This window comes from Rattus norvegicus, chromosome 13 (genome assembly GCF_021556685.1).
Source record: "Rattus norvegicus strain SHRSP/BbbUtx chromosome 13, alternate assembly SHRSP_T2T, whole genome shotgun sequence".
Taxonomy (NCBI): Eukaryota; Metazoa; Chordata; class Mammalia; order Rodentia; family Muridae; genus Rattus; species Rattus norvegicus.
The window spans coordinates 94,717,994-94,741,443 of NC_141546.1; the positions used below are offsets into that span (position 1 = coordinate 94,717,994).

General features: G+C 48.8%; 1 protein-coding gene across 5 annotated transcripts in view; it reads left to right on the forward strand.

Annotated features, from left to right (window-relative positions):
• The window catches only part of Itpkb (inositol-trisphosphate 3-kinase B), a 95,050-nt gene that overhangs the window by 55,050 nt on the left and 16,550 nt on the right, over positions 1–23,450 (forward strand). The window lies entirely within an intron of this gene.

Below are 23,450 nucleotides of genomic sequence, written 5' to 3' on the forward strand. Positions count from 1 at the left end.
GGATGCTAAGATGGGCAGCAGATGAACCTGTGTGGCTTACTTTCTCAGTGCTCAGGCGCATATGGGATGTGGATGGCACTTTTCGGAGAAAGCCCATCTGCCCATCTCCCAAATCTGTACCATGTGAAGATATATAGATTTATTTTTTTGTTTTTGCTTTTATTTTTTCCACTCAGGGTATCTTGGCTGTCCTGGAGCTCACTTTGTGGACCAGGCTGGCCTCGAATTCAGAGGTTCACCTGCCTCTCGATCCCCAGCACTGGGATTAAAGGCGTGTGCCACCACTGCCCAACCATAAATTGATTTTTTGAAAGCTTATTGGGATCAAACATTTTACATTGATGAAGGTGGTTTCAGAAAGCAGCCTGATATCTGGCTAGCCTGGGCTACATTTGGGCTGTGTGGTTGTATCTGTTTCTCAAGACATCCCACTCTGGCCCAGCTCTCTTTAGTAATGACAGGAATGGAATATATACTCAAAGTGTATTCCTTCCTTTTCCTTTCTGTGAACCTTCTGCAGGATGGCGGTGTCTATAGGAGCGGACTTGCGGGCTAATCCACAGTAATAAAGTACCATCCCTTAGGGCAGAGGGCTGAGTCAGCTAGGACTGTGCTTCCCAGACTGGCAAGGAACTGAGGGGTTCTCTCCTGGGGCCTGCAGCCCCCACACACTGCCGCAGGCCTCAAGTACTGTTTTCTGATAAATCACTGGATTTGACATGGTGAGAGGAGGCAAACTGAGCAAGGTGCTCAAGTAAATGTTTACACGGGTCAGCACCTCCCTCCCCCTCCCCACCCCCACAACCTAGCTGCACCCATTACTCACAAGGCCTGAGTGCCCTGAGCAGGGTGAAGGTGTCTTGCATTCACATTGGACCTTCTCCCTTACTTGATCCCCAGGGACAGGCTCTGCTGTGTCCAGAGGTTTTAAGGCAAGTGGACAGGGTAGGGCCTACTAGTGGTCAGATTCGCTTCTAATTGTGTCTGGGACAACAGAAACTCTGTTCAGTTCCTCTCTCTGACTTTGCTTTTTGCTTCAACTAAACTGAGTTGCGACTCACAACAAACTCCTGTCACAGATGTCTGCCTCTGTGTACCTGCGGGGAAACATGCCTACTCTCTAGTCCTCTTCCTCTCTGCACGGTGGAACTTTCCTTTTCCTTTAAGTTCCCAGATTGTTTAGCAGTAATTCTCTTGGTCATAAAAGGGACGAATTTCTGTCCCTTCCTCTCGTGGCCACAGACATTCCCTACCTCCGACCTCTCCCTCCAAACTAAGTTATAGAGTCGGCGGTGCCTTTCAGGAAGGCAAATTGGTTTGAGGAAGGAAGCCCAGCGCTTTTTCACGGTCTTAGGAACTCAGGCTTCCCTTAACTCTGCTCCGCCCCTCCCTCCTCTGAGATGCCCTCCCTCCTTCCTGCCCACCCTTAGTTAGCTCCGCCCTTCTTTCCTAGCGCTGTGCCCCGCCTTCTGCCCCACCTCTCACGCACTTGGCCCTTCCCCCGGAGCCTGGCGTCATGGAAAGGCGGGGTGGAGCAATGGTCTGAATACACTATGCCCGCAGGCCCCACCCTCCGTCAGGGTGGCATGTGCCGCCCTTGAGCGGTCCCTAGCGGCCTGAGGGCTCTGCTGACTCTGGGCTGATGGCCTCCGTGAACAGGTCCTAGGCTCAGACAGCAATCAGTAAAAGGCTACAGAGACATTTCTGTCTTCTCCCTGCGTGGCGATCTCTGGATCCCTTTCTCTGGCTCTTTTCCTCCGGCTGAGAAAGAGGCTTTTTACACTGGTGAAAAAGGGTTTTCAAAAGTCAGACGCTTTCTTGGCTCTTGCCTGTGAAGTGCGATTTAAAACAGTAGCATTTATCTTCTTCTTCTTCTTCTTCTTCTTCTTCTTCTTCTTCTTCTTCTTCTTCTTCTTCTTCTTCTTCTTCTTCTTCTTCTTCTTCTTCTTCTCCTCCTCCTTCTTTTTCTTCTTCTTCTCCCTCTCCTCCTCCTCCTCCTCTTCCTCCTCTTCTTCTTCTTGTCCTTTTTTGAAACGTTCACATCTGTTGTGAGTTAATTCAGAAAACAAAGTAAAAACCCTTGCAGTTATCCTTGATATGTTTTTCCTCACACATTGCTTGCTTTTATTATCATCCCTAAGCAGTTTTAAGTATATCCTTGAGCTACCCTGATAAGGAAAAAAGTTCATCTCTGATCTTCCTCCTCCCCCAAACACCAGTTAAAAGGGGAAGTAGAACGTTAAAGATATTATACCTCAGGAACCATTCCATCAACAGCATCTCAAAGACCCCCGGTGTCTGCCTTTATGTGGTTAATCAGTCCATTTTCTGCATGGAGGCTGAGAACTGATATATTTGGCTTGGGGTTGTCAGACTCAGGATACTGTAAAACCAGAGTGGCTCCTCTCTAAATTCCAGGAGTGTAAAACACCAGACTTAAAAGAGATCAAAGGCACCGAAGGGATGAGGGGGACACAGAGGAGGGCTGGCACGTTAGGAAAGAGATAGTCTTCTTTAGAATCTGGGTATGTTTTAATTTTCACAAATGGCAGGATTGCCATCAAAGCAAACACCAGGAAGATGTTGGGAGGCAGTAAGTGCTGTTTTGGAAAGGGACCAAGCACTAGTCCCTAGAGAAAGTGACTAGGGACTCCCACGAACAGTCTTTCCCATGCAGGCTTACCCTCAGAGTAATGCTTGCCCAGGGCTTAGCCCTGGGGATGCCCCTCTTCCTGCATCCTGGCTGTCTGCCCCTTTCTCTAGCAAAGAGCTATGATTGACACCTGTGAGCCCTTCTAGGGAGGCGTCAGTTTACACACAGGAAACCACCTTCCTGGTAACAGAGTGGCTTAGATTGAGTCTCCTGTGAACAAACCCCACCAAAGCCTTAGCTCAGCTCTGGTTTTTCGTTTGCTTGTTTTGTTTTATTCTTTTTAAAATAGGCAAATGGGGCCAGGTTGGTGGCTTATGCCTATAAACCCCATACTTGGGAGGCTGAAGCAGGAGGCTCTCCATGAACCTGTGCTACATAGTACCTTTTGGGTGAGCCTGGGCTACAGAATGAAACAGTTTCAAACGCATAATACCAAATAACAACAAAAGTATACATAAATGGAGCTGGACCTGGGTGATGCAGCTCATCAAACGCATAATACCAAATAACAACAAAAGTATACATAAATGGAGCTGGACCTGGGTGATGCAGCTCAATGGTAGATAAAGGGCTTGCCCAGCATGCATCAGTCCTTGGGTTGGATCCCCAGCAAGCATCACTACCTACCACCCACACCCCTGCCCCTGCCAGCCAAGTATTGAATTCACCCGTTCCTACCCAGACCAAGATTGGTTATGATAATAATGATGACCATCTTGGTGTCATTTATTGCTAGGCAGTTTTCCTATTAATTGTCAACGTCCCAAGCTCATGTTACAGATAGAGCAATCCACAAGGACACACACAGGTCGCCTGAAGTCACACAGGACTAGGAAAGGTACGGCCAGAATGAACGCTAAACTATGACCTGGAGACCAGTTTCCAACCTCTCTCTCACTTTAGGCCACTCAGCTTCCGGCTAGGGTTCAGTTGCCCTGGGTTGGCAGCACCCTCTGAGAGGCCTGCATCCCCTGCCACAGTCAGATGCCAGTGTCTCCAAGCACTTAGTAGAATAGTATTCTTGATTCTGCCTCAGTTGTGTCTGCTAGCTCACTTCTGTGGAATTTTATTTGACTTTCCCTAGGCCACTCAGCCCTGGTTAGTAAAGAAATACCATTGACTTGTCAGTTCTTTTGCAAAGCCCCTCTGTCTGAATACTTTTCATACTGTAGTTGGCATTTAGACAAGTGAGACCAGTGGGCATGTTCTGGAGTTCAACACTTAAATCTAAATCTACACTACTATTAACCAGAAATCTGTCTTTTTAAAAGAATCCCCCCCCCTTTAATACAAGATGTTATATAAAACCATAGATGTTGCATAGGTCTTTCATAGGTCGCACATGTTATAGCAAATATACATGCATACATATATACACATACATACAAATATATATACACATATAAGCAGGTATACAAATATACATACATATACCTACACACACACACACACACACACACACACACACACACACACATGCACACGCGCGCGCGCGCGGAGGTGACAGTCCTCTGCCTCTCCTCCTGACCCACTTAGTCAGCATACGCCATGCTTTTCCCATGGACAAGTTACTTAGGCTCTCCAAGACTGCCTCTCATCTGTAACACGAAGATGTTCCCCCTGCTTTGTACAAGACTGAAAGTGACTCATGGAACAGGACTATGTTAATGGTTACCATCCTTTGCAGGGAAGATAAATATGTAGCATTGGTGCTACAGTATAGGGCTACCGTAAATTGCATCTTTGTCACAGAAGGAGGGAAGGGGAGGGAAGGAGGGAGGGAGGGAGGGAGGGAGGGAGGGCTCGCTCCAGTTTTCTATTCATTCTGTTTCTCTAAGCCTCACCAGCTTTACTGTTGCAGCTCCACATGCAGAGACCTCAGGTGACTGAGCTGGGCCTAGCAGCACAGGGGTACACCTCAAGCCACATTCGGGGTGAACTTTGAAGCTTAGGTGTGTCTGAGGTTAGCGAGCTGAGAGGACAGGCTGTTGGAAACCTCGCCCTGCTCTCTGCTCTGTGGAGGAAACCTCAGGAAGTCCCACCTGCTTCTTCTCTTGCACATGCACCTCCTCCTGCCTCCTTCCCCTCGACACAAAGGGGTGTCCCCAGCCTGGTGGCATCTTGCCTGGGTTGCTAATAATAGAGAAGGGCACATTTGCCAGGAGGTGAAGCAGAAGCTGTCCCTGTTCTGTTCTTTCACGCCAATGCTGGCACAGTCTAGCGGGCTGGGTTGGTAAATACCCTTGCAAGCAGAGTAAGTCTCTGTGTGTCCTGGAAACTCTTTCTGTTCCCTTCCTGGGGGGTCAGAGCACCAGAGAGAAGGTGGATGGGGATGTCTTTGTCCTTGAGATCTTAGCCAAACAGCTTTTCACGTAGCTCTAGACTTTCAACCCAGCACCAAGCTGGAGCCAATGGACTGCCATCACAGTAGAGACAGCTGCCCGAGTCGGGAGAAGGTTCTAGGAAATGACCTTTAGGCTCATCTAAAAGGCAACGTGGTAAGGTTGTCCACATTCTTTTCACGGCTCAGAACCCAAAATAAGTGAAAGGAGAAAGTGGAAAATGCCCCATCTTCCCTGTCTGAATCAACAGGCTATTTGTGCGAGTTGCTTGGAGAAGCTGATTTAGAAATCAAGGTCACTTCTGGGCAGCTACCCGGGGCTCTCCACCTCACCCCTTCAGCTTTTCTGAGATGAAGTGTCACTTTAGACCAAGCCAGCCTCTATTCACCACCCTCCCGGATCAGCCTTCTGAATGCTGAGGTTACAGATGTATGCCACTCTGCTCAGCACCCCAAATTCCTTTTAAGGTATGAAATAACTCCCTTAACAAGTCAGAATAAAATACTCCCAGGTTTCCGGGCTCTTCTCAAGGCAATGTTCTCGATCTTGGGAGCTTGAACTTGGAGTGTTTCTTGTGGTTTGTAAAGAACCTCCACATCTTGTTTTCCCCTCATTCAGTTACCATAGTAACTGGGGATGAGGCAGGGCTTGCCTTGTTATCCCTATTTTGCAGATGAGGAAGTCAAGGCTGTCAGAAAGTTGAGCTGCTTTTCAAGGTCACCACGGGAGCCAGAGTAGCAGGTAGAAAAGGTAATAGAATCCACCTCCAACTGGAGCAGCAGGGTGGTGCCCCAGACCCAAGATCCCTTTCAACCACTATATTAAAGAACTTAGAAGAGCCTTCTGAATGTAAGGACTTGTGGGTAGTGGTGTAGTGAGAATTCTGGGATTGTGGTTTCTTTAAAAGCACAGAAATATGGTTAGAATATGTTTTCATTTTAATCCCAGGTGTGGGTCATGGGGCCGCTTCAGATTGCTCACAACTGATTAAGATTTGCCTCACGCTCTAGCAGGGGTGTGATTTTGCCAGCTCAGATAGTTTCTACAGTTGTGTGGCCTTTGGGATTCTGGGGACTTTTCAAAGGATATATAAATGCTAGGGCCCCGAGTGGCAGGCTGGGTTGGTAGTGGTCATTGTTGGTCACGGTTTGTTAAGTAGTCATGGGCAAGAAAAGAAACAATAACAAGAAAAAATTAGGTATCCTGATGGCAAAGATCAAACTTGCCCCTCAGAACTTGATGTCCCTAATCAGCAGGAAGTAGTCTCACAGTAGCACTGCCCCCTTTCCAACTGTGACTTTATTCAGGGAGCTCTTCCTTTCCCCTCTGTCCCTTTTACTCTCCTATCTAGTGTTAGGGGGGTTAAAGGGTGGAAGAAACAGGGTAGAGAAGGGTAAAAGAAGAACCCACAAAGTAGCAAAGATGGGCTACATAGTGGTGCATGCAAACTGTTACTCTGTTTCCTTAGAATTTACCAGTAATATTGAAACCAAGATGGCTGACTCACTGTGCCAGACCTAACCTGTACAGTGCTAAAGTGAAATGAGATAGGATGGGGTATCTGTGATTGCGTTTTCTCTGGATTGCTTTAGATGTCGGAAATCTCCCTGCAGGCAGTTGTAAGTTAGAAGGTTCCACATAAGACACCACACTGCAACCAGATGTTCATTTTACTACATGGAAAGCTGGGCCACCCTGACCTTCTGAGCAGGCAAATCAGTCACTGAGGATGGAGACTGCCTTTGGATCGCAGAGAATATGGGTGTGGAGGGCTGAGGCTCCGCAGTTGAGTTGGGCTCCTCCCACCTCTGCCACTTGGACTTGTCATTCTTGACACCTTAGGACACTCCAGCAAAACTGCAGAAGTGTGGGCAGAGCTTCAGATGGGGCGTAGAAGGTGCCCGAGACTGGAGTGGAGAGGAGTTGAGGGGAAGAGAGAGCTCGGGAGCCAAGGCAGGACTTTGAAAGGCTCTGAACAGATTTTAATGAGTGAGAGTTGACACCCAGTAGGTACAGGAGCTCTGCCTGTTTGCCACTACCCTATATGATTCTCACAGCATCATGGGTGTGTAGGCCCAACAGTCTTGATGCAGAGGAAGCAGGAACCAAGACGTTTTCCCAAGTTCCACAGTTAAGGATGGCACTAGAACTCTAGTGCTCAGCTGAACTACCTCTTGTTCAATGTTCCCCCCAGGACGCCACCCAGCTTCCTTCCTCTTCCCCACAGCTCCCAGAGGCTCCTGGCCATTCCTTTGCCAATGGTAAGGGAAGTCACAATGACAGCTCTCTCCAGGGCTGAAGTGTTTGTGAAAGAAAAAATTTAAAAAAGGTAGACTTGTATGTAGTAGTGATCCACTGGTTTGGGGGTGACGGTGGCCAGGAGAGCTGTGGTGCAAGTCTTTCCAGGTGTGGCTTCTGCTGTCAGGCTCTGCTGATGGAAAGTGCTAAGTGTTCCAATTTCCTGTGTCGAGCAAGTATTTCCCCTTGGGGTTACAGCAGTCACCTTCCTCCTCAGCACCCGGGGGGGGGGGGGGTGAGCAAAAGCTGCTACCAAGCACCTCACTCAGCTGCTATAGAGCGCACCCTGGCTTCCTTTATTAAAAAAAAAAAAAAAAAAGAGGGGCATAGAGTCTTCACGGTTCCCAACAGTGGCCTTGGAAACAGCAAACCCAAACTGCAGTTCTCCTGAGCTCCTTGCCCTCTCTGCTTTGTAGAGAAGGAACAAGCCAGAGTCACCGCAGCGGTGACGCAGAGTTCTTAGCTACTGGGGGCCACTGCAGCCAAGTGCATGTGGGTAAATAGGAAGGTCACAGACTTGGAGCACCATCAAGAGCGAACCGGAATGGACACTGCAATAGTTGTTCTGAAAGTGGGATGGGAGCAGAGCAGCTCTCGGTGGGGCAGGTACCGAACAAAGGAAGCTCGGAGGATGATGGGAAGTGGGTGGGAGGGGCAAGCACAGGGCAGCTGAGGCATCGAGAGAGTCACGTTATGGCTATTTGAAAAACATACTCCTCCTTTAAAAGTCCCTTGCTGGTGTGAGGTGATGAGAGCTTTTTTGAAACCTAACCAGCTCTTCAGAAATGTCAAGTCCTGGGGAACTCTGTTGTCTGGAAACTGGGGTGAAGCTAGCCACCCCCGGACAACTGAAGTCAAGTGGAAGATGGAGGACTGGGGAACATAGGGCAATAAAGCATCCCTGCCCTGTCCCCGAAACATGCTGTCCCTGAGCCAAGAAGGAGGAAACACGGCAAGACAACGGTTGCATTCACCCAATCCTTATTTGACATTCAATAGAACAATGAAGAGAAGGGTCAAGGAGCCTCTGCGGCTAAGATCTCTCAGAGGAATAGGTGGGAGTTTCCTATAGCTCCCTGACAGATTTGCAAGACATCCAGATGTAGACATCCACACCCATTAGGCTTCCAGGCGGTTAGATAGTAAAGTGGAAAGGTCAAGAAATGTAAATAGCGTGTGTCATGTGTGCATGCATGGGTGTGTGCCTGGGTGCATGTGTGTGTATGTGTGGTATGCATGTATGCGTGTGTGTATGTGTGTGTATGTGTGGTGTGCATGTGTGTGCATGTATGTGTGTACATGTGTGTGTATGTATGGTGTGCATGTGTGTGTATGTGTGGTGTGCATGTATGTATATATGTGTGTATGTGGTGTGCATGTATGTGTGGTGTGCCTGTGTGTGTATGTGTGGTGTGCATGTATGTATGTATGTGTGTGTGTATGTGGTGTGCATGTATGTGTGTTGATGTATATATATTGGTACTATATTGTATGCACCTATACTATAATGAAAATATATACTACACACAATATCTTTATTGCTACAGCACAAATTGCGATATTAGATACCAGTAGTGTATTGGCCATCCTCTCATTGCCGTGACAAAGCATCCAACTAAAGCAGCTTAAGGAAGAGAAGGTTTGATTATGACTCACAGTTCAAGGGTGGGGAGGTCATGGCGACAGGACAGGGAGACAGCTGGTCTCACTGTTTCTCAGTTAGGATGCAGAGGGAGATGAATGTTAGTGCTCAACTATTTTTCTTCAGTATGGAACCCCAGCCAGCAAAATGTCCTCCCAATTGGGGTGGGTTAACCTATTGAAGAGCTTCCTCACAAACAGTCCCAGAGCTTTGTGTCTCTGAAGTTGTTAAGGTGACAATCAATATTCACTGCCCCCCCCCCAAAAGATGCTGCGTCTGGCCCTATGTCACTCTTAGATGTAAGTCTGTATTTTATGTCACCTCTGTTCTGACTTCAGAGTGTATTGATACTGCGTCTGCATCATGTGCTCCGGCTGGGCTCTATCTGGGGGTTTTCATACATCATGAGATTTTCCAAGGGTCTCACTACAGGCGAGGACACAAAGAGGCTACACATCTACTTTTTCCTCAGAAGCATCATAACATTGCATAATTTCTCATTATCATTGTGACCGCAGGTTGGTACTTGGCTAGATTTTAGTGCCACTACCTGGCTGCTGTGATCGTCTTCAGCTCAAGTCCCTTGTGTTAGCATTCCTTAAACCGTCTCCACTCCTGGGCAGGGAAGAACTTTTGAACCATGGTCCAGCCAATCCGTTTTAAAAGGGACGCTGAAGAAAACTGTCCTTGTGTTCTTGGTATGATGTAAAACGGGCTCACTAACAGGATAATGGCTTTGAAGGGCCACCATTCTGGGTATGGTAGGAGTTTTGTTTTGTTTTTAATGACTATAATTTGGGTACAGGAGTCAAATGCAGGGTCTCTGCAGCCTGTGCCTCCAGATCTGCCTACATTCACAGCTGTCCTGGGAGCTGCTGCAGGCAAACAATTGGGGTCACACCAGCCCAGTGAACCGAGACCACCGTCTCCTGAGACAAGATCCAGACTCTCCCTGGATACCGGCCATGCTGTTCTCACTGCTGCCTGTGAGCAGACTCATCTCTGGCACAAAGCGCCATGTCCCGTTCTCTGGTAATGACAGGAACCTTGTCTCAACGGGGACCGTACCTCTTGGTTGGAGTGGGACTTCAAAGGAGCTGTGGTCCCCCACACACTGAAAGACCATCTCAGCTTAAAGTGCAGAAATCAGGGGTCTCAAATGTGCATAGTCTTCTCCTCTCACTTGGACAAATTAACAACGCCCTCACATCCGATCTTTGTTGTCTTCATCCTTCCTCATTGACTTTTCCTTTCATTAGTACTTTTATAAGATTTTTTTTTAATGTTTATGAGGGTTTTGCCTGCATGGATTTCTGTGTACCACATGTGTGCCTGGTGCCCTCGGAGGTTGAAAAAGGACGTTAGAGGCCCTGGAACTGGAGTTATGGATGGTGTGAGCCTCTGGGTGGGTGCTGGGAACTGACGCCAAGCCTCTTGAAGAACAGCAAGTACTCTTGATTACTCCGCCATTTCCCTAGCCTCCTGGCTTGGTTTCTGATACTAGGAAGGCCCCCAGCAAACTGTTATAGCTCTCTGCCTTCAAACCGGCCCCTCGTCAGTGTTCCTAGGCTTCCGGGGTTCCCTAGAGTTTTCACAGAGCAGGCATCCTATGCAGAGAACAGGTTTGGTCCTGACCTTCCTTATGAGACCAGCATAGAGGGAAAGGAAGTCCAGCGTCTCTCCCAGAGGAAGGGCCCTGTGGAAGGGGACTCTGTTTTTAGACCAGACTCAGGAAGAGGCAGAAAAGAACTGGGGTGAGATAGTACTGCAGCTTGCCCATGTTCTCTCTCTCTCTCTCTCTCTCTCTCTCTCTCTCTCTCTTTTTCTCCATATATATTTAACTAATAAAAGTGCTAACCACTTACTCTAGCACAGCAACCTACTTAGTATAGAAACTGAGTGAGTAATGAGAGAGTACTAAGCTAGCAGAGAGATGACTTCGTGGTTAAGAGCACTTGCTGGTTTTGCTGAGGACCCAGGTTCAGTTCTCAGTAACAAGAAAGCTCATAAAACCATGTGTAACTCTAGTTCCAAGGGGCCTGATGCTGCCTTCTGGCTTCGAAGGGCACCAGGCATGCATAGAGTACAGCTACAGTCATACACAAATACAGGAAAACTCCATACATGTAAATAAAATGTACCATTGTAATGGTGCCACCATAAATAAACACAGGCCCTGTTGATCACCATGGTCATTAGTACTATTTGACGCAGGTTCTCACTGTGACACCCTGGCTGGCCTGCAACTCACTGTCTAGACCAGGCTGGCCTCAGACACAGAGATCGACCTGCTTAAAAGCGTGTGGCACCACACCTGGTTTCTGTTGCCTATTAATCCGACTGTACTCCGGCATACTCAGAAGGGAAACCTGACAGCTTCTTTGCATGCAGTAGGATAGACTATATAAGAAGTAGAAATCAGAGCAAAGGGTCAGGGAGTTTATTGAGGTCCTTGTAAAAATCACAGTGCAGAAATGCGCACTTAGTATCCATGGCTTTCTTTGCAGCCATATAAAGCCCATCCATTTGGGTAGAACACGTCTCTGACGTATGTAAGACCCTAGATGTGAAAGGCAGCACTGGGAAAAGAAACAAAGTATGCACATTTTAGGGCTTAGCCTCCTCCCCACCCCCACCAGCCTAATGTTACAGCAACAACTTTCGTGTAACTTTTTAGTCTTCACATAGTTGAGGACCAAATAATCAATTAGGTCAGTGATCAACTAAATCCTGTGCGGATGTACCCCTAGAGTTATTTAATCTTTCCTCCATTGTTGGATGCTGGGTTATTTTCAATACTATTGTTACTAGAAACAATGGCTTCATTAACATTTTTGTGTTTGTAACTTTTTCCGTATTTTAGAGTGCTTCCTTAAGTAGATTTCCAGAGGTTAAAAAAAAAAATAAGTAAATGAAAGGTTGAGACATTTTTAGAGCCCTAGAAACATATTCCTGAGCTGTTTTTCCAGAAGCTCTTGTGCCTGTTGGGAGCACGTGTCAATAGTGTGTCGGCCATGTTCCACTGTAGGGCTCATCTTTATTACCATTTTCTTTTTTTACTTTTGATAGTTTGATAGACGAGTGACATACTGTTTCATTACATACGCATATGTTGGATTACACGTATGTTGCTAGGTTATCTGTTAGCATCTTGAAATCTTGTTTGCGTCCCTTACATATACAACCTGTTAAGTCTTTAACCATGATGTGTTTTAGAAAAGCTTTTCTCCAACTTATTTGACTCTTGCTTTTGACACTTGGGCAGTTTTCCATGGTGGATAGTAAAGTTCCTAGCCATTTTCTGTGTCGTTTGCTTAAAGACAGCAGTCCAAGTTGCTAGGAGCGGTGGCCCAGCCTTAGGTGATCTGAGCTTAGCTGTCAGAAAACGCCCTCTTCTCCTAACTTGCTTTCCTTAGAAGGTACCAGGGGTGTTCCTAGCATATCTAGCTCCAGACATATATTAAGGGAAAAAAACTTCATTATTTCTGTGATAACAAGAATCATCCTCAGCAATTAATGAATCGATAAATTAGGAAAGGAGTGCAGAGAGGGAAGCCTGTGCTCCTGAATTTTGTGTACATGATTGTTTTAAAAACTCATTTTTAAAAATTTTAAAAACGTTTTTAAACTGCAGAGTTATTAATGGATTAAACACTTGCTAATTACATTACCCTTATTTTGGAAACGGGGAAATAGTCTACTTATTTATGTATTGGTTTGTAGCAGACACGAAAGGAACGTTGCAGTTTCTGGTTTGAGACTTCTGCAAACTTATCAGATTTCACAAAAATGGCTCCTCTTTGCGTATTGTTGATCTTGCCTTTCTCCGAGTTAGTCAATCGAACTTTCTATTCGTATTCATTTCAAAAGGATTTTTTTTTCTTCACTCAAAGCAACAGACAACTGACTAGATGAGAAAAATGTAGCAAGGTCACAAAGAAACCTCATTCTGGTTGAATTCTAGAAGTCACGGTACCCTCCTTAATCTTTAGTTCATTGGGATTAGTTATCAAACGTCTCTGCTATTGACATGTTTTTGTTTGTGGTGTGTGTGTGTATGGATATGGGGTGTGTGAACCACTGTGTACATGTTTGGAAGCAAGAAGTCGTAGTTGGAATATCTTCCCTGTTTGCTTTCCCACCTTAGTCTTTGGGTCAGAATCTCCATGAGTCTGGGGCATGCTGATTTGGCTGGACTGACTGACTCACCACTGAGCTCTGGGTGTCCACCTCCGTCCCTCAGCCGGTGCGTCTGCCCTTGACTTTTACGTGGGGACTCAGATTCTCATAATCGCATTGCAAACATTTTAGCCACCCCCCAGGCCCCATGACATGCTTTACACACAAGTTAAAGCTCTAAGTGGTTCATCTTAAAGGGTAAAGGGGAGGCAATGCCTTTACAATTGTGCTTCCAGACCCAACTTCTAGACTGGGCTTGAAGCTCAGGAACATGCAGTCAAACAAGGATTGGGGACAGGCCAGCCTACAGTGAGCTCTACTGGAAGAGAATGCTGGAAAGTGGCTCACGAAATGTGGGGAAGCTCCTTCTGTGTGAGTCTAGGGTTTGCTTTATAACCAGAGTTCTCCGAATGAGCGTCCATGTAGACTATGCTACCACTGTGGGACAAGTGGCATCTCTCTGTGTATTTGACACTTGTGTGCATTATTAAAACTCTAGAACTAGGGGTGCATAGTTCGGGAGAGCATGAGCCACGCAGTATTAGGTTTGATTCCCAAAACTGGGAAGAAAAAAAAAATTGAGACCGACACAGTGTTTGAGAGTTGGACCAAAGGTTATGTAAGTTGTAATCATCTGAATTTTACTGTCCCTAAAGTTTAACTGTCTCTGTCCCTTGGTGCTGTGTTGCTTGCTCTGTTGTGTGCCCTTCTGTTTCTCTGCTTTTGTCCATGATCTCTCTAAGCCCGAAGCCCACCTTCTTCTACCTTCCCTCTGACCCTCGTGCTGCCTTCCTCTCATGGCTCTTAAAGATGCAGAAACTCCACCTTTTTCCCCAAAACTTCCTTTCTTTGCCCCCTGTCAAAGCGATGCTCCCCCCATCTGTAACCTGGTGACTGTGCCTTCCTCTTTATAAAGCTGCTTGGTGGCCTTGGCATCTTTCATTGTCAGGCCTGTGCCCATCTACACTGGGCTGCAAACTCCCCGGGCTTAAGCCTTAAGCCGGAAGCCAGAACACAGTGGGATACCATAGCGGATACATACGGTATTGGTCGTACCAGGTAAAACAGAGCAAGGTGGGGGGTATAACAAGCCAGAGCCCCTGGTCCCAGGACAGAAAGGAGGTAGCATGAATGTCACTGCCAGAGAGGGGTTAGTTGAACAAGGGGTGAGCCCAGCAGGACCGGCTTGTCACTCAGCCTGGATCTTTCTAAAATCCCTTAAAGGAAGCTAGTGCAGGCTGAGAGTAGACAGCATGGTGGGTGAGTGTCTACCCAGGTCCTGATGTAGAGCTGTGTCTCTGGAAGTAAGGGCCTAGGATAGCTTTTTGTCCAGCTCTTTCTGCCCTGACGTCCATCATACATCCGGCAGAGCCTTGTGTGGATCTGCCTTTCTCATTTGCCTGGCCCTGGCCACCCCTGGCCTGGTCTATGGGAGAAAATAACCCCAGTCTTGACATCTGCAGCAGGAACAGCATCGAGGTCAGAGAATGCAGATAGTTCGATGGGGCCGGGGACTTCCAGATTAACCATAGGGTAGCCAGCTTGGCTTTTGTCCGCCTCTGTCCCTAGGGGCTAGGCTAGTGTCGTCTTAATCTCTGTGTCCATGTGGCCAGCTCATGCCAGGGCTTCGAGGCACCTTCTCCGGGTTTTGGTTCCCAGGAATACAAGGGGCATCATTTTGGTCTAGAAATCTCAGTTTGCATCCAGCCAGACTCCTTCAGAACTGGTTTTAGATACTGAGCAGGATCCCCGTTTTAGTCTTCTCAGCCAGGAGCTAGGTCAGTTTGCTTGCATTCATTAGCTCTCGACTCTGGGAAGGAAGTATGTCACCAGGCCCTGGGGTCCTGCCTGCGGGAATCATTCTGTGGGGAATTGATGCTCGTAGTAAAATCAGACCCTTCTGAATGAGCTCTAAGTAGGTGACAGAGGGATTGTGGGCTGTGTGTGGTGTGTAAATCCTTCAAGGAGAAACCATTCAGGGGGGGCCTCAGTGGGAAATGGACACGACCTGCGAAGGTGAAGGTGGAGGGGTTGAGGGGCACCATTTAAACAATAAATCACTGTCCTCCGGGTGACAGGCCGCCCCAGAACCAGCAGTACGGCACATCTAGGCAAACACGAATAAGCCAGCCTTGCAGAGACAGACAGACAGACAGACAGACAGACAGACAGACAGACAGAGAAACATGGAGGGTAGGAACCCAGGAGAGTCCCCAGGCCTAGCTTGGTCTCTGTCTTCGAGGGTCTGGCAGAGCTGAGCTTTGTGTAAGAGAGAGGGATGTATGGAATGAGTGAGATCCAGTGTCCTTGGCCCCAGGCCTAGGAAAGCAGTGGGACTGGGTACCCAATCCAGGTACCAGGTGTACTTGGCAAGTTCCAAACCTTCAGCTCCTCTTTCTACCCTCCTAGGTGACCTCTGAGGCTTCCGGTGTGTTTGTTCTCCTGTCCTCTCCCTGGCTACTACTCCAATGCAAGAGGCTGGCTAGCTCAGTGTGTGCCTTAGTCTCTGTACCCATGTGGCCACATGCCACCCAGCTTGTGGAGCGGTGCTCAGCTCCTGAAACCCTTCTCTTGCTTTCCTTCTGCATCCTCACTATAGAATAAGAGCCACAGGTGCCAGTCACTTTCATCTCTTTACAGACGGAGAAAGAGCCCACGCCGTGTTGGAGGCCTGGGTCTTTGGGCTTTCTTTGGCACATTCATGGTTGGTTGCCTGTGAATGTAAGTGCCATCAGGGGCCAGGCTGGTGATGATAGGTTAAAAGTAGACCCCCGTCCCAAGCCGCCACTACTGAATCCCAGGCTACCAGGAACGCAGACTCTGTGTGTCAAAGAGGCACTGGACTTTCTTTTTTTTTTTTTAAGATTTATTTTATTTATATGAGTACACTATAGCTGTTTTCAGACACACTAGAAGAGAGCCTCAGATCCCATTACAGATGGTTGTGAGCCACCATGTGGTTGCTGGGAATTGAACTCAGGACCTCTGGAAGAGCAGTCAGTGCTCTTAACCACTGAGCCATCTCTCCAACCCCAGCACTGGACTTTCATGTGAAGTCTCATTTACAATTTTTGGCAACTAATTTAGAAAGAAGGGGGGTGGGGCGCTACAGCTGAACTGCGTTAAGTCTGATGGCTACCAGTGGGGAAGCCCTGTCCCATATCAGCTGGTCACTGGGCACTAATAGGATCTCCTGGATCTTTGAGCAAGCATTGGGGAGAGTGGCTCTGACTGGCCTTTGTGTTAGGGAAAAGGAAAGAGCTAGGCTCCGCGAAAGGGAAGCGGAAACAGCTTGTGGGTGCTCCGTGCATGCAGCCCAGCCGCCCCGTTCCCAGAGCACGTACTTTCCATTTTCCTCTTTGCTCATCCTGAATTCTGGAATCTTCTGGTAGTTAGTTTATCCACTTGCTTCCTTTTCCGAAGATTGAAATGACGACCGCTTGAAACTATTTTCCTCTGGTTGGGTTTTTTTCCTTGGTGACCTCACTCAGAGACAGATGTGCCTAATAATAACATCAAAAGTTAAGGGGGATAAATCAGCTAGCTGCTCTGTTCCCTAGAAGAGATGCTACAGTTCCTAAATATGGGCTGTCCCCAGAGACCTTGAGGGGGCCCCGGCTACCAGACAAGGCTCTGGTCACTGGGAGAGGACGGAGGTCCTGGGACACTTTGTTCACCCTCTGCCATTCTCAGGCCCTAGCCGGACTCAAGGGTTCATAGGATGCTCTACCCCCACCCTCGGACAAGCACCCTGCCCAGACAGACAGACAGCAGGTGGGCATCGGCAAGGGTGTCCCTCTCCTTAGGTACTCAAAGGCATTTCAGCCCTGCCTCGGAGAGCTGGGCCTACACTGCAGAGAAGGCCTTCTGGTTGAGACCCTTAGCTAGGAGGTTCCTCAACTCAAGTATCATTCCTTGGCCTCTGTCATTCCAGATGTTTCCAAATGACTTGCTCACACCCCTCAGAGTTTCATTCCCCTACCCAGTGGGAAAGAGCCGCAACGGTCTTATAGACCCATTCTATAAGGTACCAGGAGCCTTCTATAAGCTGAGCAAACAAGAAGGGGACTCTTGTGTGGACCAAGAACTCTGTCTCCCTGGGGTAGTGACACACAAGTGTTGCTGCCGCGTTTATTGTTTTTGGTCACTGATGATCTTGAGATGCTTGGCGATGTCTTGACAAACAAATGTTAAAGTCCCTGTAACCAAAGGCAAAAAGTGAATGAAACACTGAGTGCCCCTGCTCTACTGAGTGGGAGACCCCACTCCCCACTTCAGTGGGCATACAGGCTGCCAGGGTGATGGGTGTAGCACGATCCCCAGTTCTGTCCCCTCTGGGACACTAGCAGAGGTGAAATATGTCCCTGTTTGCTCCTCTGAATGAGAGAGGCAAGTGTGCTATCTCTGGGATGGCCCCGTGGTAGCCTCACACCGCAGGGGAGAACAAGCTAAGTAAGTGCCCACTGCCACCAGCAGGGCCCCACGTTGACAGATACAGGAGGACCAGTGATGAGTCAGACTGTTTATGAAAGTCACACATCCTCATAGATGTCGGGATGACCCGGGCCTCATGTTCTGAGGGTGACGAATCTTGCTCGTACTTGGGGTTCACTAGTGTGCCTTTTTGGCAACCCGTTTCCTGTGCCTCGCCTCCAACGGTCTGCACGTGAACAAGAGCATGGTAGCTGAACTGAGACCGGGAACAGGCTGTCAGAAGAGGGAAACTGGGTGACTCACGGCCCAGTGGAGAGGTGCAAATCAGCTCTGCCGGGACAGGGCTGCAGAAGTGTCTTCAGAAGGCGGAAGGCAGGCGGCTGGGGGATTTTGGTGCCCAGCAGGTCTGAGCTGCATTACCAAGTGCCCTTAGCCAGGGGCAGCTCAGCGCTACCTCTCAGAAATATGAATTGCTCCAGTGTGCCTTGCTTGGAAATAATTTTCTAAAAATAGCTGTGTGATCCGCCTGTAAGCCCTTCCTCAAAAGTTTCCTTGTTGGAAATTCCTTAGGTGGGAGTTCCCAGTACTCAGCCTTGTCCCCTCTGCTTGTCCACCTGTGTCCTTGGGCTTTTGCACTTGTAACCCGAAGCGTCTCCATCTCAGTGGCTCTGAGTGCCAGTGCTACAGAGGCTGTGTTTCAGAAGCAGCTTTCTTTCTGCAAGCCGCTTGTGAAAGGGGCGGGCAAAGGTGACTTCGAGCTCCTTCTGCTTTCTGTGGCGAACTTCCTTTCCAATGCCTGGCTTTCTAAAATGTCATCTTCCAGCCAGGAGAAAACAGTCTCTGTGTGTGTCTGTGTGTGTGTGTGTGTGTGTGTGTGTGTGTGTGTCCACCCAAAGAGCCTGTGGCCTTCTGCCTCAGGAACAGAAGAGTAAAGGTGCTCACAGCAGCCCTGGGGGAGGGGGCCGGCTTGGGATGGGATTAGAAGGCCTCAGGTGGCCTCTGTGCCAGACTCTGGGATCTGAATAGCCTGTGAATGCTTGCAGATGCTCAGAAGTGGCTCCGGTGTTTGGAGCAAGCCATTCCTCTGGCAGGGAGTCTGACTGGCCTTCTCCTCCCCTCCTGAAAGATGGGATTCAGGCTGAGGGCAGAGTGGGGTCGGAGGGTGTCGGGACCTCTTGCTGACACCTGCCAAGCCAGCTGACAGCTACCTTTGCTGGGCACCATCTCCTGCAGGCTTGGGTTGTTAGGGGCTGAGAGAGCAGACCAAACATGAAAGAGGGTGAGCGTTTCTGACTGTAGTAGGACCCACACAGGCAAAGTTCGATTTGAGATTTGTTGGCTGATGGTGTTGGCCAAGAGGTATTTCCACTTCACAAGGATGAAGAGAACTGAAGCCCAGAGAGGGTTAGTAACCTGCCCATGATCTTCAGGCAGGACTAACAGGATCTGAGCCCAAGTTCATCTGGCTATAAACTTACACATTATAAATGACAAAGGAGATAGCCTAGTTGAGTGATGCAGACCTGGGACTCTCAAGGGATTTGCCACTTACCATCTCTAGCACCCGGGCAAACAGTCTAATCTCTGTGTGCCTCAGTGTTCACATCTGTAAAATGGAATCCTGAGAGCATACATTCACTGTACATATCAAATGCTTAGCACTGCATCTGCCTGTCAACAGTCCTTAGTACGCAAGTTGGTTATCACCATTTCCATGTGCTGTGGCTCTGCCCTACCCTGCAGTCCCCTCAGGCAAAGGAGAAGGAACTGAGCACTCTGGCCCCTAACTCTATAAAGTTCTCCCTAGGAGGTGTGTTGGGATCCCCCCTACCCATCTTGTCTGAGAGATCAGCCCTAAGACTGAGTGCTGGACTGATTGTCTGCTGCCCAACAAGGGCCCTCAGTAAATTTCCACCCTCCAGTGTCTCAGCCTTGTTTTTTTGCATTTACCAAAGTAAAAATAAAATCTCTGGGGAGATAGGGAAGGAGGGGGTCTGGGGAGGGCTGTGGGAGAGCCACAGTGCCTAGCTCCCTTTCCCAGACAAAGCTAAATGTCCTCTGTCCTCTGCCTTTTTCCATGAGGAAGTGTCCAGGAGAGGACAGAGCCCCCCTGGCTCTTCCTGGTAGCCACTCCCAGCTTCCGACTATTGTTACTTCCCTCTCAGTCTTCTGAGTTGGAGGGAGGCTGAGGCGGGCCAGCTCCTGGTGCAGGCATGGGCTCTGTGTGGTCAGGCATTTCCCCATCTGCTTCTTCCTCCTCCTCTTCCTCCTCTTCCTCCTTCTCCCCCTCCTCCTCCTCCTCTTCCTCACTGCTGTCATTTTTAGTTCTGGAAGAAGGAGGGAGAAGCCAAGCGGTGACCTTCACATAAGAGACAGCGTTGCTGGGTCGCCTGATGGGGAGACCCAGGAACACGAGGGACACCTCAACCTTGGTTCTTGGGCAACAACAGCAAAGACTCGTTTGCAGGGATTTCAGGCCCCTCTGGTAGCAGCTCAGGAAAGTCGGCTGGGGTGGGGGATTACCTGAAGCAAGGTCTCTAGTGGGAGATCTTTCTTTGCCGCACTCCCTAGTGTCCTGGCTGCACATGATGGCTGTCAGCGAAGACATCCCAAAGTCCCAGAGCAAGGGAGAAAGAGAAGAAAATAGCCCGAACCCCAAACTTTTCCAGTCACAAGCATTTTGGATGAGGGCTGCACAACCTGGAGATGGACAGTTTGGGGACAGGAGGGTGGCAAGCCCTGCAGAGTCTCAGGCATCTGAAGCAAGTGTGGAGTGCCCACAGTGGCCCTGAGACTATGCCAGAACCTCCTCTTTCTGTGGGTGATTAGGAAGCCAAGGTGGCACTCCTCGGAGGCAGGAGTCCTCCCAGCTGTGTCCGGGGCCTTTCCCCAGGGTTCTGGATGACAAGAAAGGAGGAAGAGTGGCCAGCGAAGCATCCCGGGAAACACTGCTTTTGGTGTAGAAACTGAGCCTTGAGTTGCAACAGGCAACTTAGCAGGAGGGGCCCTCTGGGAAGCTACACAAAAAGGCGTCCTCTCTGCCCAGAATGTGCTGCTTAGGAAACCAGTTGAGAGACAGCTACCCCTCAGCAGGGCGATGCCTTCCATGCCTGAGCAGTTGATGCTGACCAAGGCCAACCATCCTTATTTTCCCATCCCAGGCCCACAACAGATTCTGAAGGAGATGCAGAATGAGTAGCCCTCACCCAAAACGGTCCAAATTCTGAAACGACCTGGACGCCGCACAGGGGAAACTGTCCACCTAGCTTCTCCTGGCATGTCACAGACAGTCAAAACACAGGTGCCCTAGAAATGCTGTGTAAGATCACCTTCGGGCTATGTGGATAGCGTGTGTATTGAAACAAAAGTTTTCATGTGTAGACTTGGGTCCCGTCTTTAAACGATACAACATGGTGTGTGAGCACGTACTCTAAGACCTGGAAAAAGTTGGAAGCACTTCTGGTCTCAGGTATTTCACATAAGGCACGCTCAGCTTTCCTGGGTTCACCTGGGTCTGGGCTCTCTTCACAACTCCCACTCTGCTCAGGCAGTCTGAAGAGACGGAACAACGGCTCCAGGCTGCCCCCTTGTGGGCACAATGCTGGCAAGAAGGCAGAGCAAAAAAGAGGCTTCTTTTTCCCCTGGTTTGGAAGTCTTGCTTGTTAAAGGGAGAGATGGTCAGTCTTGAGTACAGCCTTATTTTAGGTGTAGCCTTACCAGCAATGGGACTGTCTTCCTCAAGACTTCCATCCTGTCGGAGCCCAGCTCACTGACCTTTGTGGCAGGCACAGTTTCTAAGCAGGCTCCAGGAAGGGGCATTGAGTACCCTACCTGCCTGGGCCTGCACCACACCGCCCTCCTGGGGCCTCTGCCAGAGGAGCACAATGAACAAAGTTGGCCATGAGGCCTGGGAGAAGCACCAGGCTTTTCCCCAGAGAGGGCAGGCACCGATCACTAGGGAAACCCTAGCCGCTTTTACGGAAAGACCAAAAGAAAGAGAAGCCGAGAAGAAGGCATTTTTCCCAAACATGGAGAATGCAGTGACTTTGTCCGACTTTTGCAAGAGCAGAGCAGAAGGTCTAACACAGAGCGAGCCCTTTCCTGCCTACTGTTTTGTCAAATGTGCCTTCCCCGAGTGTATGTCAGCCAGGACCTTCTGGGAAGAGCCTGGGATTCAGAGGAAGGGGAGGGCAGGTCCCTTCAGGCCTCCCCCAACTGAAAGGTCAGTCTTGTGACAAAGTGACAAAGTGCCCGCTGTCTGTGTGAGGCTGTTTTATGGCTAGGGGAGAGACGAGGGAGGCCAGGGCATCCTGTTGGCTAAAACAAAATCTTCAGAATTAAATGGCAGAGAACGGGAAGCTGTGTGACTTGGGGCAAAATGGAAACAAGTATGTCACCGCCGTGAGGCTCCCATTGATGTCAGCACCATACCTAGCAATGAGACAGACACCGAACACCTGATTTCCCTGCGATTTCCCTTCTTGGGCACACGGATCCTCGTGCATTCATAGTCCTGTGTTAGTCTGAGGATTTTAGAGCGTCCAGGTACAGTGATATTTTAGTTACTTCCTCCTCATCGCTCTTGCCCTAAAAACGGGTGAGCAGGAGAGAGTTTTTTTTTTTTTTTGTCCTTAAAAATTATCTGAAAATAAAAGCAGAGTTATCAAATTATTAAAATAAAAATAGAATGGCTGGAAGGAAAATTGTGAGCTGGAAGAATGGGTCAGGCAGGAAGGGACTTTTCCAAAGAGTCTAGCTTCCTTATGGAGTTGATTGTGTCGACCCATAAAGCATCCTTCTCCCCAAAACCAGGTTATGTCAGCCATTTTGGAATCCAGCTTCTTAGAGTGTTTGGACCAATGGCTCTCAACCTGTGGGTCTCAAACCCTTTGGGGCAGGGGAGGAGGGAGTTGAATGGCCTTTTCACAGGAGTCACCTAAGACTGTCCTGCATATCAGACATTTACATTATAATTCATAACAGCAAAGTTACAGCTATGAAGTAGCAACAAAAAAAAAATAAAAATAATTCTAAGGTTGGGGATCGCCACAACATGAGGAACTGTATTGAAAGGTCACATTGGTACAGTTGAGAACCACTGGTCTAGACAGAATCAGATGGAGACACGGGGCTCATGAGGTTCTGACGGTGTGGTCAGGACCTAGCACTGTGGCCCTGGTGCTTCATAAATAACCAATCACACACTGGCTCACCTCATGGCCAACCCACTTGCCCTCGGGCCCTTTGGAAATGCCTGGTGGATTATTGCCAGCACTCTGTGTCTTGGAGGAAAAAAAATAAAACAAACAAAAAGATCCAGAAGTCAAGACAAAGTGAATATTTACGGCTCGCCTGAACTTGGCCACGTGCAGAGCAGAGCTCATGGTGGGAGGGAGGTCCGGATCACCCGGGACTCCACGGGGCCACACGGGACCCAGTTCAAGGGCAGTGGCACCTTCTCACCCCACAGCTTGACGGCTCTCAGCTCCATCGGTCTGTTGCTGTAGACAGAGGCCAGTTCTGTAGGCTCTAGGCAGTGTTTAGACATCCAACCATGGGACACAGTATATCATTTCAGTTGTTCACTCGTGAGGTGGTGAGTCCCGCCCGAACCTAGCAGAGGATCCAACAAGCAGGTGCTGGAAGGAGGGCAAGAAGGCAGTCGAGGATCCACCAGGGACTGCAGTGGCTCTCTCCAGGAGATCTGCTTCCCAGCAACAACCTGGGCATGGTTGTGTCAAGCCTGAGGCCAGAAGGCTTTTGACAGCCTTGGTGAGCCTTGCAGCAGAGCCCATACCTGCCTGGCCTTGGAAAGGTCACACTTGGCCACCCTCCCCGCCTGATATTCCTGCCACATTTGAAACAAAGGCCCTTTATTTCCATTTTATGCCAGGCCCTTGCT